Below are 19,864 nucleotides of genomic sequence, written 5' to 3'. Positions count from 1 at the left end.
GTTTGACATCAAAGTCATGTCCTACTTTATCTTAGTTTCCATCTGTAGATATCAATAACTCCAGCTGTTGGAAAAAAGAAATGTTTTAGTATTTTAGCAGTAATGTATTTTGGCAGATTCACTTTTAGGGATTGTTTGACATAAAGATTTGTTGTCTTTATCAACACCCCCATTCCCTTCACCTCTATGCATCATTTTAGCATCTCTTAGTCAAGTTTATTTATAGATAGTGTTACCAACTGTCCTGTATTAGCCGAGAAGTCTCGTGTTAGCCTGTCCCTTATTTCAAACAAAATAGATGTGTCCCGAGCAGGACCCCTCTTGTAAATTGACGTTACATGCTCCTCTTTTGGATTTTTGTTTTGTCGCTATTTTTATTGTCAGGCTCCATTTATCTTATAATTTATTTTAAAGTTTATCAGAGTGGTTCTAAAAGTGGAGTCTGTCAGAGGTCCAGTGGTCATTCTAGATTCTGGTGGCGCCCTTGGGCAAACATCAATTAGGGAGGCCCTCCAATCAGCGTTCTTCACCATCATGTCCGCCAGTGTCCCGACGATTTCTCCGCTTCCTCTTTTTTCCTGTTTATTTTTTCTCTTCTAATAATTCCTCTTCATTTTTATTTGTTAACATTCATTGACAAACTTTGGCTTTCACAGGGATAATGCATGCAATGTGAAGCAGGGCAACGAGAGTGAGTGCTGTCAGGTGGGGCCCCCTTAGGGAGGTTTCCTACTGTCGTTGCAAAATTTGCACATTTTGGCTTAAAGTTTTTCAGCCCTCAGGGGTCCCTTACTGGTCTGGGGCCCCAAGCAGTTGCCTGCCTTGCCTAATGACAAGCAGCGCCTGTGCAGAGGTCAATAAGGGGGCTACAAGGGGTCCAAAGTGAATCACTTATTTCCACTATAACAGCCTAATGTCATGTTAAAGTGACACAATGACAGGAAGTGAAGCTTTTGGTTAAGGTTTCATCATTCCTAAATATATCTACAATTATTCTCATAAGGAGGTCTATGGTAGACTTTGGGGTCCCTTTTGTGTGGAAAAGAGGTTATTAACTTGTATAATATTTCAGTTTTAATCATCAAATAGAGCCTATACAGTCCTTGCTTCTTCACTTCAGTCACACCGCTGAGGCACTGAGCTCCAAACAAAATACTTTGTCCCTTGGCTTAGTTGGCAACCCTATTTATACATTATAAAACAGCAGCAGATGACCAAAGTGCTGCACAATGGACACAAAAAGAAAAGAAAAATCAAGCAATTATCTCTTAATAAATGTATTTTTATACGTTGCATCATTTGCCAACAATGTGCAGAAGCCTAAAAGAAGACGAGAGGATCCACCGAGCCCTGCAATCATCAATAAAAGATTCACAGTCAGATAGCTTTCCCAGGAAGCAGAACAAATAAAACCAAACATTTAAAACAACAAGTTGATCTAAGCGCTGACAAGTGCAATAAATGTTTTGAATAATTTAACTAAAACAAACATTTCTTGTTAATTTCGGGCTAATTATAGCCGTGCTAGCGGAGACGGGGAGTTGGTAATTTAAGCTCTCGGGCTCCTCTTGTCACAACGACTCCTTGAAGCTTCAGCGATTGCCACAAACAATGTGTGCACTTACTTAATAAAAATTAGCCTCATTATCAGGGGGAGTTGAAAAGGGAGTTCTGGGTGGTCGTGGATTAGCGGTCGGTTTTCTGCTACAATGGCTGTGGATTGTTGTTGCAGTGCAAATCACACTGGTCAAATTACAGCCTTTTTTTTTTTTTTTTGTTAGTCTGATGACAGCAGCGGAGAAATAAGGGGATCAGGAACACATCTAAGCTGTGAAGCTCCATGAGTAACACCAAGGCAATAATCACGGCTCCAGACTGAGCTAAAGGAGCCTAAATAACTCACAGAAAAAGGGTGTTTAATGAGCCAATATGAATGCCCTCACAGGCAGTGAAGGCATCATTATCAAGAGGATGCAGGTGAGTACAAGTGGATACAAGCATTGGGATGTTTGGAAAGGTGACACCGTGTTCTACATTTATCTCTCTAAATTTGATGGGAAATGACTCACACCTAGCATGACGCTGCTGATCATTGAGGATGCTGGGTATTTTATAAGCAACACATTGATGCACGGAGCAATCTTAACCTCCAGCAGAACAAGCTAAACTCGGCCTGTTGAAAACAGAATTGGTCTTTTAAAGAGGAAAGTAATTCCTGTGCAAAAGCAGAATATAAATTCAAAGACGCTGGCTGTTGATGAATCTGGAGATCCTGATTTACTCCGGCGCTTGAGCATCATTCAAAATATTCTGTTCTGATTCTGAAGAGTTTTTGTAGCCCTATTCAGACTGATGTTTCAAGCCGCGATATTTCTGCCCCTGTCTGAATTAGGCGGAGGTGTAATGGAGGGACGAAGTGATTCCCACTCTGTACCGTCGTTGGAGGTAGTAACAGAGGTATTACAGAGGCCAGACAGAGCACAGCGCTTTGTGTGTGTGTGCTTGTCTGACTGTGTGTGTATGTGCCGTGCTTCTACAGTGCCAAAATGCAATGTGAATTCACAGACTGGGACACTAATATTACATTTTTGAAGAATTGATATGAATGTACACAGAAGTTATGATGGTTGAGCTTAGTTATGTAAGTCTGAAAAGGGCTTATTTTGAAGGTATGGTTAAGTGTAGCAAGGGGAAACAAAGGCCAAGACAGAATGTACTTTAATAACTAAGTATGAATGTTTCACCATGTTTACCAGCTCAGATTGTCTCTTATCTTTAAGTTTTGTTTTTTTTTTGCACCTGGAAAGTAAACAAAGTCTGTTCAGAGAGACATTAGTAAAATAATGAACCTTAAACCTTCAAAATTATGTGAAGAAACATAATTGCCTGAAGTCCTAAATTATCATAATTGGTGCCAAAACGTTTCTGAAATTGTCTGAAAAATCAACAAAGATCTTAAAATAGATCAACATCTGTAAAGTTAATATATTTTGCTACAATGGTAAATAGGCCTGTGGTCCATTTATAAAAGCATTTATATTTACTGTGTGGTTGTAAAGATCAAAATCTCAAATGTCAGACAGTAAGTGACGTATTTTTTATCACCAAAAATTCTGGTTGGTATGCCAGATAGCGCCAACAGAGCCATCATAATAGTTTAGCTTGACAATTCATTTGTGTGAGAAGGTGTGCAAAGGGCTACTAAAATCCCTACAAGTAGATATGACCAATGAATCAAACAGCTTAAGAAGAGATCTCTGTGTTTGGAGTTCCCTTGCTTCAGTATGGTCTCAGTAAGGTTGTCAACAGTTATTTTAATGACTGATAGTATTGAAGTTCAGGAAAAAAAATAAAGGTATATTTTAAACCAAATGATACAGAGCGCAACAACCAAGAGCACTGTCTAGATTGCATGAATTATTTTCAAAATTGGCAACTTGTAAGTTCCAAAAGCCAAACGCTTTTGTCCCTTTTACAGTCCGTATTAAAATGCCAATTTTTTCAACTGAAATGAACACGTTTACAGCCTGGTTCCAAAAAACAAATTAAGTATCTTTAACTTTTTTTGGTACACACCGTATGGTTTGTACAAGCCTTAGACTTGTTGTTATATAAATTTGCAGAATTAGGTGCATGGCTGTTTTGACTGACATGTGGCTGCATCATAGCTGTTTGCCAAGAGGTCAAAGACCCGCCTCAGCTCCACCTCTTTATCGGTAACTGTATTGAAAAAAGTGAGTTAGGGTCAGCATTTCCAACATGGTGACCTCCATCGTTCGGTTTCATAACGCCTCTTTAGAAACCATTGCATGATGTCACTGAGACTGCGTCCATTCTTTATACAGTCTAAAGGAAGAATGTGCGACTTTTTGATCCAGTAGATGTCACCCTTGAGCACCAGCATTGAACCAAAACAAACTGCAACACGTCCGCTACTCTCAAGCGTCGTCTCTCCTCCAACGGCAGACCTCCAACCACCATCCCCTCGTGGTTCCATGAAGGCGTTATCTATTAGAACGCATCATGATTAAGCACCATTAAGCGCAAGCGGTGGACATACAGTAATTGGTCCATGCTCGAGCTGCAATTGCCTGTGGCCTACATTGTTGTGTTAGCATGCTAATGTTAGCACACTTTAGTTAGCTCATAGCTTCACATTGCAAATAAATTAACACTGAATGATCTAAAGACACTTACGTAACATCCAAATAAGCAGGGAGTTTGTTCTTCTCTCTAGTCCTTGACTTAAACAGCTTTATACTCAAGGCCATGTAAACATGGCTTCAACAACAACACAGCCAGCAGGACTCGAGCTTCTCACTCATTGTAGACAGTCATGACTCAGATTATATATTTGATTTCTGATTTATTTATGTGTGAAATGTTGCACATTCTTCCTTAAAACACTTTTAATTTTGCGGAGGAATAAGCAGAAACTGTTCTATTAAAGCTCCAGACACATCAGACAACAAAAAGCAGGAACTTAATAAAAATGCTACAGTACCAAAGATGTTATTCCTTCTGGCAAACATATAGAAAGGCCTAAGGGTGCACTTAGACTAAAACAGTGTAGATGGGCAACACTCCCAGCAGTTATCATCGAAATGAAAAATCATAAAATGTTTCCTGGCAACAATAAGTCCCACAGCGTTCGAAAGCAATAGTCCTGAGGCAACTCCAAGGACATCGTTGCTCATATATGCAACCAGAACTTAGTTTTTCTGCGTTTGTTCATCACTTCTGTTTGACTTATTCTGTGAAGATGCTGAAGAATAACTCAACATTTGTTTGTGACAGGTCCAGTCGTTTCTCTTCGAGCATCTGCACAGGGAGAGTGTGTGACAGCTGTTTGTCTGATTGGACATTCCAAGTGTTTCATTTACAGTTTGCATGCCATGTTGCGAAACTGATTTTGACACATTTCCATGTTGATGCATTTTCTAGTTAACGGCACATATTGTTGATTTGCCTTTCAATTTGAGAGAGATGTTTGGAAAGAGAAGAGGAGACAGTAAAAGAGGCACGTGAATATATTCAGGCAGGTAAACATCGATATGATGATGCTAAGATAAACCAACTGCTCATTTAAGACAGACAGACAGACAGACAGACAGACAGAGAGCTGTTGCACTTTTGATCATGCCAATCAGTGATGTCATAGGATACAAAACAGCAGAAACGTCTAAAGAGTAGATGTCAGGTAGATGTCACACTTCAGCAGCAGTCTCTTAGACCAAAACAAAGTTTTTCTTTGGCCGTACCGCCACTGTCCCTCAGCGCACCTGCACCCCTCCTCCCCCACCCCTCCCTTATAGGGCTTTCACACTTGTCGTTCATTTTACATCACGTCTTACCTCAGGAAACCCCCCTGCTTCCCCCCTCCTGTCTGACAGGGATAGTCTCCTGCTGTGAGGTCCATATGCGAACAGCCAGGTCAGGAGAATCTCCGGAGCAGTCCTCCTGAAATTATCTAAACATTTTCAGGAGTGCAGATGTCAACACGGCTTTAGTGTACCAAACCGAGTGCAGCCGTTTTTAGGACTGTTCTCTGTTGTGTAAAGGAGCCCAGAGATGATAATCTAATTTAAACTAAACAAAGTACTTTCTTCAGTTTCGGAGTGCCTGTCTGTTGGAGAAAGAAGCACTGTCTTGTCAGTGTGAACACAGAGCTGAGAACAGGAAACCAAAAGGCAGTTTGACTCTTTTTTAAAACTCAACAATAGTAGAACAAAAAAGAACAAAAAAAAACACAATTTCTGATCGTGTCTGGTTGCTGATAAAACAGCTAAATTATTCTTTATTTGTGCTACATCTTAAGATTAAAAAAGTATAAATTCTTATCTTCTAACACATGGGCAAAACATTTTTTTTGGTAGTTCACCATCTTGTCAACGATACATGAAAAGATAGGTGACACACTTTTGCCTGTACGCTAATTATGGAGCTAGTGCTAGCAGGCTGTTAGTTTAGCCTAGCATGAGATTGGAAGCAAAGGGAGATAACTTCAAATGATGATGAAGAAAAATTGTGCAACTTAAACCCAAAAATGGTTACTAATCATCAGAGATAGATAGATAGATTCTTAACTGTCTTTGCAGCAGCAGATGATGTATAACCTACCTTCAGCTATGACACATTTACTGAAAACCGTGATGCATCAGCTCCTGTGGTTTAAAGATAAACCAGGTCAACTGAATATTCCTTGTGGCTTGTGGCGAGGCACTGACTTATACATTATATAGTAACAATGTGCCCTGGCACACAAAGCACACTGTCTGCATGCTCTGCAGGCTGCTGCATTTTTCTTTGTCCCCCCAGAGTTGCACCCAGCTCGCCCTTTTTACCCCGCGCCGTGTTCGCAGCTGCAGGTGGCGTTTCCGTACAATATTTAACAGATTCACACATGCCTCCACCTTCCCCCCGCCCTCGCACCCTCCAACCCGCCATCCCAGCGGGTCCCCTGCATGGCGTTTGAGCTCTGAACAGCATTACCATCAGTCCAGTGTAAATAACATGAAGTGGCAACTCATAAATAGTTAATGATGCAAAAAATCCATGAAGTCGCTCCCTCGGCTCTCTGAACGCCGCACTGCTGCCGGTTGCTGCGTTTCCTGGAGGGTCTTGTGGGGGAGCCCGGTGTTGGTTTGAATCATTGCTGTTGCCGTGACGAATTCACAGAGCGATTAGTAACAGGTGGTAAAACGCCACAGCAGGTTATTCAAGGCGGGCTGATATCACAGAGCTAAAGGTAATTAGAAGTGTTTGCACTGCATGTCAATAGAAGTCGACATGAACAGAAGACCTCGGCAGCAAATAAACGACGAGGGGCCGGACACACTGCAGGCCTGCATGTTGCAGAAATGGAGCACAGTGGGGGATTCAGATTGGGATCCACTGCTGCTCCTTTTTGAATAATGCAAACACTCAAACTGTCCTCAGCTCCACTTTGCTATGAAATGACCTCTTCAGCTCCTCCAGCAGGGCCCGATCAGCAGCACGGGATTTATGTCAGTGCACAGATATTCAACTTATTTAAGAACAAAGATGTCGTGTCATAACCATTTATTGAAGTCACAAGAAATGAAGACTTGTTTCTAACAGTCCATGACGGCCTTGTCTTTATTACTGCATGGCCCTAATGAATAATAGTATAGTGTTAATAATGCAATGCATAATTAAAGTGTTACAATGACATGTTTTACTTGATTTGTGAAACTTGTTATGACGGGATTTAAGGCCACGTTTACACGCAAAAGGAGCCACTGAAAACTGATTTTTAATACTTTACTTAATACTTTAGAGTGCATAGATTTGTCAGGTGTCAATTGTGTATTGTTTCACTTTTTCATTGTGTTAATCTTTTCTTTTTTACCTTAACTTGTAATCCTTAGTCCAAAGTACAAAATGGCACTAAAGGAAAAGCCAAATGTTCAGTAATAATTGCTAATCTTTGCATTACAAATATGTCATGGTTAATGAAATTCAAAGACTAGCACATCATGCTATCCTTTACTGCGAGGTTGTTTTAAAGTAAGTTTGTGTTTTTTTTTATTAATAAGACCCCCGATGTGTTCCTGTTAGTAAGTGGTGGTCACATCATTATTTTTCACACAGATTCCATTCACCGACTTTGGTACCTAAAACTCTACTATTGTGTGTCATGACCTTGGGATACCTGATAGCCTAGCCGTAAATGGTAAATAGCTTGTATGGTCTTCTGACTACTCAAAGAACTTTTTTACACTGCAGGTCACACCTATACATTCACACACTGATGGTAGAGGCTGCTGTGTAAAGTGACCATCAGAATTAACTAATCCGATTCATACACATTCACACCCCACCGACAAAGCAGCGGGAGCAACTTGGGGTTAGGTGTCTTTTCCAAGGACACATCAGGCATGTTGCTGCTCCCCATGGAGCTGGGGATCGAACCCTCGACCCTCTGGTTTAGAGACGGCCGACTCTAACCAACTGAGCCACAGCCGCCCCGCAACTTTTATGCCACTAAAGTTGGACACAGTTGCAGGATCACATCTTAAAACAATCCATTACAAAAGCCATGTGATTTAATCAACTGCATAAGTAGTTATTTTCTGTTGGATTGTCTTGGATTATTTCTGCATTTGTTATATTCTTGCTGTTGTTTATGTTCTTCTGTGTTTGGTTTAGTTTGCTTTGTTCTTGTTTTTGCCTTTGCTTTTTGTCGAAGCACTTTGTAAACCTGTGTTTTTTCAAGGTGCTGTATAAATAAAGTTATTATTATTATAAGAAATAGTGGTATTTCCAGCCTTTGTGGAGGATTTGATTCATTTCTGGGTTTTTGTCTTGTGGCTACATAGCGTTGGTTGTGTGTTATTGTAACAGTGTATTGTTTTATAATACTGACATGTTTCTATTATTGTGTCCATCCCACTTCTTGCCCCTTGAATATCCAAACTGTGTCTGTGGTCTTTCAGGGTTTCAATATTCAGGGAGTGGAGGGCTGCCAGTTTGAGAGTCTGCAGCCAAAACAAGAAGGCTGTTTCTGGGGAACAGAATAAATAAATGAATAAATAATCCATATTAATAAATAAATAAATCTGACTGGATGAAAAACACATCCAAACAGAGACAACCTCACCACCAACCAGGCAGGCTCACCCAGACCTGATCCCAGACTGTGTTTGAACCTGGACCTCCTTCTCTTCCTCCGGGACCCCCCCCTCCCTGCATAACCCAACCCCCCCCCCCCTTTTGTCCCTGATGCAGCACATTAGTTTCATCGCTGAATTGGATCTCCTCATGCACGCAGCGAGTTTCCCCATCAGCTGCCTGTCTGTCAGTGTGAGGATGGTAATTCAGAGAGAGAGAGGCTGGGGAACAGCTGCTCTCGCAACAGCCAATAATAATGCAAAAAAAAAATTACTAACCTTAAAAAACGGCAGAGCTGGGAGTAAATTGGGAATGTATACAGCTTCCGTGGGCCCTCTCCCGTGAATTGTCTCTTCCCTGACAAGCAGCTCATTGCATTTCCCATCATGCATCTGATCGGTCATTCAGAAACACAAAACACAAATAAGTCAAGTCGACCATCTGCTTGTTAGCGGCAACAATAAAAGTGCCTGTTTTAAAATAAGCAATAAAATTACTTTGACGGGCCGGAGACCACCTGAATGGAAAATCAAATATTTCTCTGTTTTTCAAGGTAGGTGTCTGTCAGTGATAAAACAAAAGCGTGTCTTTAATTTATTACAGCAAACAACACACAAAGCTCGTGTCGTCCTCATTTTCTAAATCAATAATCAGCCCAGCATGCTTCATTAACAGTGACCAATCAGAGACAAGCTGGGGATCTCATTTTACAACATGAGCATTCTGAAGACATAAACCATCTGCTACTTGTAGGAACAGAAAAATCAAATTAATCCATTCTTATCATGCATTCAGATTTTAAAGCAATTAAAGATGTTCTCAGTCTAATCGCACGCACAGAAGTAGCTCGGTAATGAGGGAGGCAAACTCTTAGGTGAACTTTCCAGGGTTCTCGACGGCGCGTTGGAAACTTTACAAGTCTCGCACACTCCAGTGAGCCGTTAGCCTGTACAATACAGATGTTGGCAACAACAATGAATTTTTTATTAAGCATTTAATCATTGCGCAAACCCAGATTTCCCATAATAGAGGGCTCAAATTCAAAATCCTGTGATGCCAAATCATCTGCAGTGTAATGTTTCCTTTTTTAATATAAGAAATAAACAGCTGCCAAACAAGCGAAACTAGTTTTTAAGATTATATAAAACCCAGTGATGAACTACAATGTTGAATTTACCTTAATTAAGCTCGGGGACTTCTGCTTGCCCAGAATGCTAATTTGAGCTCAGATGTGGCGCCGGTGCTTTGGTAACCTCAGAGGGGCTCGGGCATCAAACCTGCGCAACCACAGCTTATTACAGCATGATGCCGTCCAATTACAGCGAAAGTATGGGTGGCGTTAAGGGCCAAACACAATATGGAGCCATGCTTAGTTCTTACATAGACTCCTTAACCTCCATCATTAACCTACACCAGACTCTCTGCCTCGCAGCGGATCACCTCAGCTGCTGCAGGGCTCCGTCTCTTTTTTTCCTCTTTCATCAGTTACACGGGAGAAAATACAACAAAATAAAGAAAGTCACAATATCAATTCATAAGCAAATCAACACAGCTTTGTATGCATGAAAACTTTATTAATTCAAGAAGTGACTGAAAATGGTCTCAGTTTGAAGGATTCCTTTAATAACGTTCCTTCCTTCCTTCCTTGCATATTATTGCTAACAGGCGCTCCCACAGCAGCCATAACAGTCACCTGTGTCGTAAAAAAAAAAAAATGCAGACTGAAGATAAGAAGTGGAAGATGTCTGAAAAGTAAAAGCCAGTGTGAAGTGTCACTCTTTCTTATTACCAGCCATAGACGATCTATAAATATGGACAACGAGTCTCCAGCTACTTCTGTTGTACAAAAGTGAAGCCAAGTTACTGACATATTGCGTCGGTGACGTCATTTGGAGCCAAGACATGCACAGAAGGGATCTGGCCAGTGGATTGATGTAAACAGAGCTCACACTAAACCTACAGATAGAACAGTAGAGATCCAAACAGGTCAGTACAGTCGAAAGCAGATTTTTGCGTTGGTTTGAAGTAGACACTTTTGGTTAGGGGAAGATGAAAGACCCGTGAGAAAACTTAAACACCAACACACCAGCCGTGTTGGTGAATGTTAAGTTTCCTCTCCCCCGTTTCTCCTCTACTTTGCTAAACTAGAAAACAACGCTGCAAAGAGCCAGATTATTCAACGGAGCTGTCAGACATGACGTTACAGGGCTTAAGGGAACACCTGGACATATATCAGCATGATGGGGAGGAGGCGGGGCTTATGACCTATACTTCATCCAGTCAGCAGAGGGAGCTCACAAATAAGTCTGACCGTGTGAATCTGGATAAAAATGAGAAAACTTCTTCCTCCATGTATAACCTCAGTAAACATGTTTCCTATGAGTCATTTAGTAAATTAATGTCTACTTTTAAGTTAAATCGACACACGCAGTACTGTTCCATCTGGCTGTCCCCCTCCTGTTACGCCTATGTCAGTACTAGGGCTGTGTTGGTTATTTTTTAACTCTGTGTGTGCCTGTTAGGCCCGGTGTTGGCAGATTAGACCCTTTATGCAATGAGGCCGATTTGAATAGGAAGGGGCAAATTTCCCACGACTGACTACACGATAGCTCATTTAAAATATACACAAACAGTCTGCTCCGTAGGGCAGTTAGGGTTGCATGTAACCCTTTGTGTTAGATTTCAGAATTAGAATCTTATTTGCACAGGTTTAGCGGGTGCAAAAGCCACTCAATCGTTTTGTGAATCAGAGTATTTACCGGGAAATTATCAATGTAAAAATTGAAAGCCATGCACACAACACATCAGTGTACTGTAAATTTCAAGTTGTGATTTTCTCTGAAAGTACCACCCCCTAATTACAGCCTTGGTGTCTGCAGATTGGACATGACTTAAGGAAAATCTTTAACACTTGTTATTGAGGAAAAGGCAGCTTCCTCTTAAATATCATTAGTTTTCTTTCTTCCTTTTCCTTTGTCTTCTTTTTTTTTAATTCGCCTATTGTAATAATCCAGGTTTTATTCCTGGTTTAGTCCGTTCCCTTCACCCCAGCACAATTTCCATGTTCACTCACATTTGTGGCCCCAGTTGAAATTCATGAAGTCCCCCCAGTGTTGTGGTTTTGCTGGGCTGGCGACCAAGCCAAGAGCGCAATGAGCTCATTGTTACGCTCCGACTGCTGCTCTCGATTTCAGAGCTATCAACAGCTGTCGATCGGAGATGTCCTGGACCCCGTCCATCAATCACAGGCCCCCATCGTCAGGAGACAAAACAAATAACAGTCAGCCAAACGTACAGCCCAGAGTCAAACCGGCACGAACTGAACACCCAGACACAAACGTGAGCATGACTCAACTTCTGGGTAAAAAACAGGGGTGTCATGTAGTTGTTGACAGACTGTTAAAAAGGTCAAAAGTTCGGCGGTGCGTGAAGTTTGTGAGCTGGTTCTGGTGGAGCTTCACCAGGACACCGCCAGGTTTGTGAGTTTGACTCTCACTCGATCAGGTCAGCCATGCTGAAACACATAAATTAACTCACTGCTCTGCCTGGCTTCAAATGTTCAGAGGGTTGTTACCACGACCAAAACACAGAAACAAAAGCTGCAAAAATGTAGTTCATTTGACATTGACATCATTTCCATGAAACAATGAAGTTTTATTGGACTCTAAAGGTAACACCAAAAACACAACACGTTTCAATGATGTGTCAATCTGTATGTAGTTTTTTGAAAAGTGACTTAAAAATCGCCTCTAAAAATCAGATACTAAAGATTTTTTAAATGTGTATCAAGCACAAAAAAATCAGACAAAGGTATCCCCTGCATTTTCTTAACCGATACAGAATGAGGATGCAATGCTACGAAATGTACTTTGGTTAAAAAATATCTTCACAAACGTTTTATGTCCGACAAAATACATTCAACACATTTTAAAAAGCCCCGTACAGTTTGTTTGGAAAAAAAAAAAAAAAAAACCTTTATTTTATATAGGGTTGTTATAGCGATAAAGTTTCTCTGGACATATCTGACACGTGGCTGTAGGAGCTGGGGATCGAACCCCCGACCTTCTGGTTAAAAGATGGCCAACTCTACCAACTGAGCCACAGCTGGCCACACTATATTCCTGTGCACTATACTGTGAACTCCTTCCTCAGGCCAGTAAATAAAATACTACTTTCGACAAATGCAGGCAAAACAAAACGTTACTGAAAAATGTAATGGAAATTCAATCTTCATATTTCTTCCAGGTGTTTGCGTATAAGAGGGAAAATTACAACTTTTTGGGCTTATTTACAGCTAAAGAATTCTTAACAACTCTTCAACTGTGGGATAAGATACAGGGAACTTAACTGATCCCACGCAGGGACATTGAGGGCATCAGAATAGTAATAAATGCAAGCAGTTCTGAGTGTTTATTAAGCATCATATATTGGTTTGCAATATTTCACTTTGCTTTGCAGTCTTAGAATCAGCGCTCATTTAGTTTATGTAATCCTTCGCTGCATCACACTGTGCAGTGGTACAAGCAGTGCACAACCCAAATGAACACCACACTGCTTTAAAGCACTGTGAAGTTAATGTATTATGTATGTTAAAATACTCCTATGTAGCTGAAGACACAGCTGAATTTCAACCTGGATCAGTTCTGATCTGTTTAGCAGAAATCTGAACCTTTCACTCCTCTGAGCCATTTTCAGGTGTTGAGATTTTGCTTGTTGTCTTCGTTTGAAATCATTAGTAATTGAATATAGTTGAGATGGTTAATGAGGCATACCTGGAAAATCATTGGCAAAAGGAGGAACGTATTTATCAAGCAAATTATGAACATCAACAGATTAACGCATAATAAAAAAAATAACTATTAGATGCACCCAGGTCCGCCCATAAGGGGGGATAAAGGGGAGAGCTTTTTGGGGCCCAGTCACATGGAGAGGGCCACCAAAAACACACATTTTATTGATTGTCGCCCGTTTCAAAAAGTAAACCCCGTCCTCTTAAAATAATATGACCCTTTGTTTGTAAAGTTACTAACAAAAGTGGACCCTGTGAACTCAACTGGTATGCCAGTTATGTTGCCATCAGTAGCCTGTGGCCATTCCAGGACCTGCACAGAGTCAGCATGCCAGAAGAAAAAGAAGAAGAAAAGGACGGAGCTGGCTCAGGCATTTGACCCCATCAAGAACTTGTTAACAAACTTATTTCAGTCGGCTCCAGAGGCTGAATGGAGTCAGGCAGAGGGAGCTAATGTTAGCCAGGAAGCTAGCGCTAACAGTACTGATCGAATGTGCATACGCTGGTTTAAATCATATCCAGGGAGGGAATATTCACAGGGTCATTTCTGCGAGGGGCCCTTGCTGCACCCCTGCATTGAGAAAGTTCCATACATATATTTAAGTATAACTTGTAAATGTATTCTACCATCAGGCATCATCTGAGCGTGTATGGATCATACAAACAAAGCGCAGGTAAATAAATCACCCAAACGGACTGCTGCACCATCTGTTAGCATCAAAACTATATGACACAAAGATACATAATTAATAGTTAAACAACAATCTAATTAAAACGGACAAACTGGATGCTCCTACCGTTGGGGAGCTCTAATTACGGGCTAAGTTTTAAGCTAGAATGAAATATTTAAACAGGAAAATTATCTCTCACTCTTCGGTTCTGAATGCATTAATATGGATATGTGAAGTGCATTCGAAGTGGGACCTACAAGATGTAATTTTCCTTCATCAAAGCAGTTACTAATTGTTAAGTTTGCTGCTGTGCCATATGTGCAGCTTTGCAGGATGAAGAAATGCAAAACAGCCTTTATTTCCCACCTTTCTGCGCTCTATAGAAGTGCTCGCTCGCTCCGAGGAGTCACAGTCTGTACATGTTCAGAAGAACCTCAGCATCAGTTAACCAGCTGTTCTGTGTATATCCCCGTGCAGCTTACTTGACCCCGCTGACCCCCATTTATATTAGTTACATCATCCTAATGTATGAATGCATTATGCAAAGCCCTCCGCCTCCTGATGCTACAATAGGGCTGATCTTTTCACGTACAGACCGACAGATGTAGACACACAGACACGTGCGCACACACATAGCGTGGTAACATGATGTTTCCCTCAAGGCCTATCAATTCCTATGTGTAGCAACCACAGATTCCAAGCCGCCATCAAAATCCAAACAAGATCCGTCAGCAATTAAGGGAATACGGGGGGACATTAGAAAGACGAGCTGCTATCCGGCCTACATTCCCGTTCCCTGCACAGCGGGCAATGGGATGAATCTGGCATGGAGGCACTCATGGAAGACCCACGCATACCCTGGGTCATCTATATTCCACCCATGTTATGGCAATATTGATATTGGCAGGCAGGCTGCTGATATTGGGTACGTAATGATGCAATTAAAACAGGAGCCATTTTACTATTATTGGCAAGAATGTGTGTCTCCCCCCCTCTCGTTTTAGGAGGCAAATATGATTTGGAAGCAATGCAGAGAGATCCGGAGAGAACCCACTCGTAATAAAGGAATTCATCTTGTCGTATCAGTGTCGTTTGTGCTTCATCTGTTAATGCAGTTTATTAGAGGCAGGAACTGTACTTTTTTTTTTTGTTTGTTTGTTGTTGCTGCGTTGGCTCGCTTATTTACATAAATCTGTCATGCATGCTCCGGTCTATGTTCTCTTTGAATCACAAAGTACGCCGCCATAATTCACCTTGCAACAAACCATTGAGCCGAGTCTTATGTTTTGCTTAACTGCACTCAAGTTGAGAATCAAATATATAATGAGGGAGAAATGCTTTTTCTTATCCATTATTGAAGTCATCTGCAAAGATATGAGTTCTGAAAAAGAGCCCGGAATGAAAGAAAAATGCAAATCAGTCCAATAATATTGGTTTACGCACAGGTTATATACCTTGGAAATAAAAGACCTGAGTGCTTTTAGAGCCATATGTTGTTCCTTTGTTCCAAGAGGGGAGATGCCTTCATGTCACTTATGTTTCTGATTAGCAAAATGATTTATGCCACTATCGCTCAAAAATTCAGACAGCGAATGTGAAAATGTATTGTGACTCCACCAGATGTGCACAATAAAACAAGATTCCCATTGTAATCTGGGGGTACTTAGTTTATATGAAGCTAATATAAGGCACTCTTGGATGTGGCAAAGTCACTCTTTTTAAAATGTGACTATAAATGATTGGAAATAAATTGTGTGTTTTATGCTGGATGGCATGAGTGGGTTGATAAATTAGGAACAGTTTTGTACCCTGACTTATCTACAAGACAAACCTGGTGGAGATCACAGGGATTAATTGCTTCAGAGGTGTGGAATGCCGCTTTCCCATTCTTCCTGCGCATTCGGAGCCTAAACAATGATTAATCACCCTTTAACTGTTCTCCAGAGGATGCCGGCATTTGCCAAGCCTGGCCTTATCCGCCCAAATCCGCCTGTGCAGGTTGGGGAAGGTACTTGCCAGGTACAGCGAAGGCAACCTGTCCTCATCCGTTATCAGATTAGGAAAGTGTCAGGGAGCAGACGCACAGGAGCAACGCTGTTGTTCCTCGCAGATCCCAAGCCACTGCCCACCAACTCCTCCCAGCCCCCTACTCCCAGTTTAACTTCCTCTACTCAAAGCCCTCACCACCCCTCCCTCCTCAGCTGCCACTCACTCCAAACCCATCAGCTCTGTCACGTGGCCCGGCCGCTCTGGCAGCTAGCAGTGCTGCTGAACTTCTGCCAGCAGAGAACACTTTGAATCCCATCACGAGCCTGTAACTTCTGTGGATATTGAATTAACTATTACCGGAAATAACAGTATGTGAAATCTATATTAAAACTTTGACGGCCTGTCGAGCTTTATTCACCTTCTGATAAAGCAGATCAGAGATAAAATATATTTTCTCCTGAGTGGTTTAGCTCAACTTTGATTTCAGGGGATGTTAGTCCACTCAGATGTATAGAAAGTGTCCTGCAGCCTCTTTAATTATGTCATAGCACTAATTACTGTATTTGTTACTAATGACTTTCAACATGTTTATTCTTTTTATAATAGAGACAGGCTTCTGAGCTTCGGTGTTTTCACACTTGCACAAAACTCCTGAAGAATCCGGGGGGAGCTACATGTGTGAAAACAAACTTCATCCGGAGTTTCACCTGTCAGCCCCTTATTATGCCCCTTATTATGCTTCCAGCTGATGTGAGAACACAGCTGGAAATAAACCCGACCCGGCTTCGGGTCGCGGGCTGAGTCGTTCTGGGCCTGGACAGAAAATCTAACCTCTAATGTAGGTGTGCACTTTAGGGTGTGGTTGTGTCATTGTGACTTCCCTGTTGGGTGAGGTCAAATAAGGAACTTTAAATATCCGTCAGTCTGTCTGTTTGTTGGGTCAAAAAAGGCCACCTTATTTAACACAGTATTTCGCTTCCTTAAAGGAAGAATCATTTAAAGTTCCCATATCATGTAAAATCCACTTCACCAAGTTCCTCTAACACTAACATGTGTCTCTAGTCCGGCTACAAACCCCCCAAATGATGAGAAAAGTCCATCCTCTCCGTCTTTTACCTGCTCCACTTTTCAGAAAATGTGGAGATTGTTTGGAGATTTTCCCTTCATGACATCACAAAGGGCAGTAACCCCTCCCCCAGGTGGGTGACACTCCCACAGCTAGGTGTTTGTTCTGCCCTCTGAGTCTGCCTTCTCACTGTAAACAATAGGACATGGAGCGAGAAAGCCCGAGTACACCCAAGCCCTTCCAGAGAGGGGCGTGGTCAGACACAGCTAATTTATATTTAAAGGTACAGACACAGAAACAGCCTGTTCTGAGCAGGGCTGAAATAGAGGGGTTTATAGACATGATCAAATACAGGATCAGAGTGGATTTAGAAGAAGAAACTTCACAGACATGTTTTGAGGAGCTCTGAGACTTATTTACACTCGTTGAAGAGGAGGAGAATATGTCACCTTTGAATTTATAAAAACCCGTCCTTATATAAAGACATGAGGAGTCACAGTCAATACAGTGAGAAAGGAGCATCAGAGGGAGGTTTAAATCAGATCCCAGCAAAGAAAACAACAAAACAGATAATCAATAAGTCAGAGACCTGGTCCGACCTGAGGACACACGTGACATCTTTGCTCTGGTCAGTTAGCAAAACGAAGTTAACCTCTGAATATTTCATGCCACCTGCAGCGAGCGTCTGCTTTGCACTAATGTGGGAGACACATAAACAGGCTGTTGGTCCCCTGCCGATCCTTTTCCATGACTTCATCTCCATATCGACTCGGTATCTCAAATGGATAACTTGTGTTGCCTCTGATTTGCGTTGGAAGAGGAGTGAGGCGTGAAAGCTGCGCTAAAGGCAGGGACACCTCCTCTCTAATGCAGTTTGAGCTCCTGCAGGCCCCGAGGGGCCCGCCTCACACTCTGCCTCCGTGTCTCTGCTCCGCTCACAGATGGACCACACTCCACCACTGTCTACTTAACGCTTCCCTGCTCTCTATCAGCTGTCAAATGCAATGTTATCATTCCTGCGTGCTACCAAAATAGCAATTACTCAACGGGAGCGTCACAGGAAATGCAGAAATCGAGCGTTTCCGCTGCAGTGCAAATGTGACACAGAGCAGGATCGTGTTTCAATGAGGCTGTTTGCACTCTCATTGTTCCACATGTGAGCAAAATTAGAGCTGGTAAAAAACTCTAACACTGTCAATCTTAAACAGAGTCAGCATTACTGTTATTTATTAGGCACATGCTTAATAAAGTTGGACAGAAATTGTTGCTTGTGGGCCGCCAGGTGTACCAGTGGTTAGTTCGCTCGGCTTATGTACGGAGGCCTTGGTCCTCAAAGCAGGCTGCCCATGAATGTAGCTCCTTTCCAGCATGTCATTCCCCACTCTTTTTTTCACTATTTTAAGAGAAAAAACACTCCTTAACATTTAGGCAGGAACTAAGTATTTAAAAAAAAAATAGTACCTGTCAGTTCATTACCTGCAGATGTAAAAAGCAGCTCCCTTTGCCAAGACATAGGTGTCCTCAGAGTTGCCATTCTCAAAGTCTCATGGCATCACTTAGACTTTTAATCCTTTTAATCCTAATAAACTCACAATCAGCTGACATCCGTTTGGGGAAGCTCCCAGGCATAACGAACTTGAATGTCCGGACTGAAAAAAATCCATAAACATGAGGAAACTGCTCAGGACGCAGGTAGGTAGATGAACAGTATGACAACAGGTAAGTAGATGATACCAAACTTTCCCCAGGGATTAATAAAGTATTTCTGATTCTGAATGACCGGACAACAAGAGGGAAGGTACACTAGAACTAAATAGACACAGGTGAGACTGACGACACAGGTGAAGACAATCAGGGCGATCAAAACTGGAGGGAAACCAGACAAAGGGAGGAAGTAAGACAAGACAAGAAACACTGGGGACCAGATCTTCAAAATAAAACAGGAAACACTAAAGACACACAGAGAACTCGAGGATGTAACAGTAACAATAAACACAGGAGATAAAAAAGCATGAGGATAAGAAACGACAAAATAAAACAGGAAACACTAAAGGCTAAAATAGGAGGGGCGGCGGAGGCTGGTCCTCCAGGTGGGCGGCCCGGGTTTGGGTCCGACCTGTGGCTCCTTTCCCGCATGTCGTTCCACTCTCTCTCTCTCCCCGGTTTCTGACTCAATCCTCTGACAAAATAAAACAGGAAACACTGGAAACTTGTACCAGAGATTAAACAGGGATAAAAGCAAATCATGACAGGTATAGCTCCTATTAAAAGGAGCCACTGAGTGCATATGCATTTAAATATAAAACAATATAAATTGTGTCTACCACAAAGAGAGAGCGTATTATATAAAGTTGGACGATATTTCAAACGGTATTTCTCTAAATACAAAGAAACTGATTGTGAATGAAAGTGCTCGGGAGCAGCTCAGGGGGAGAAAACAGCCCTGAAACAAATCAGCGATTGTTCTCAGACTGAACAGAACCATCCCCGTGTGGAATGACTAATAGAGCCCAGCATTGATCAAATCACTTTCATAATGAAAACACTGCATTTGTTTTTTTAAACTTTCCAATTCAGTCAGCATGAACCGTGCAGCACACCTAGTTTACCTTCGACGAGCGGCGCTCCCGGGAGGAGGCCTGCAGGAGCCTGTGATCCGTAACTCTGTAATTATTCACTTGACAAGGTCTTCCTTGTAGTACATTGTGCATTAGG

General features: G+C 41.8%; 1 long non-coding RNA gene across 1 annotated transcript; it reads right to left on the bottom strand.

The window, feature by feature from the left end:
* Positions 1-1,261: 1,261 nt before the first annotated feature.
* LOC132983241 (uncharacterized) lies at positions 1,262-18,705 on the bottom strand. Its single transcript, XR_009674820.1, has 3 exons — positions 18,626-18,705; positions 8,913-9,026; positions 1,262-1,350 (listed from the first exon to the last, which is right to left on the bottom strand). It is a non-coding gene; the product is annotated as an uncharacterized LOC132983241 (long non-coding RNA).
* Positions 18,706-19,864: the final 1,159 nt, after the last annotated feature.

Source organism: Labrus mixtus, chromosome 11, assembly GCF_963584025.1.
Source record: "Labrus mixtus chromosome 11, fLabMix1.1, whole genome shotgun sequence".
NCBI classification, from domain to species: Eukaryota; Metazoa; Chordata; class Actinopteri; order Labriformes; family Labridae; genus Labrus; species Labrus mixtus.
The sequence above is the reverse complement of the archived record's forward strand: the minus strand, read 5'-3'. Positions and strand labels throughout refer to the sequence as shown.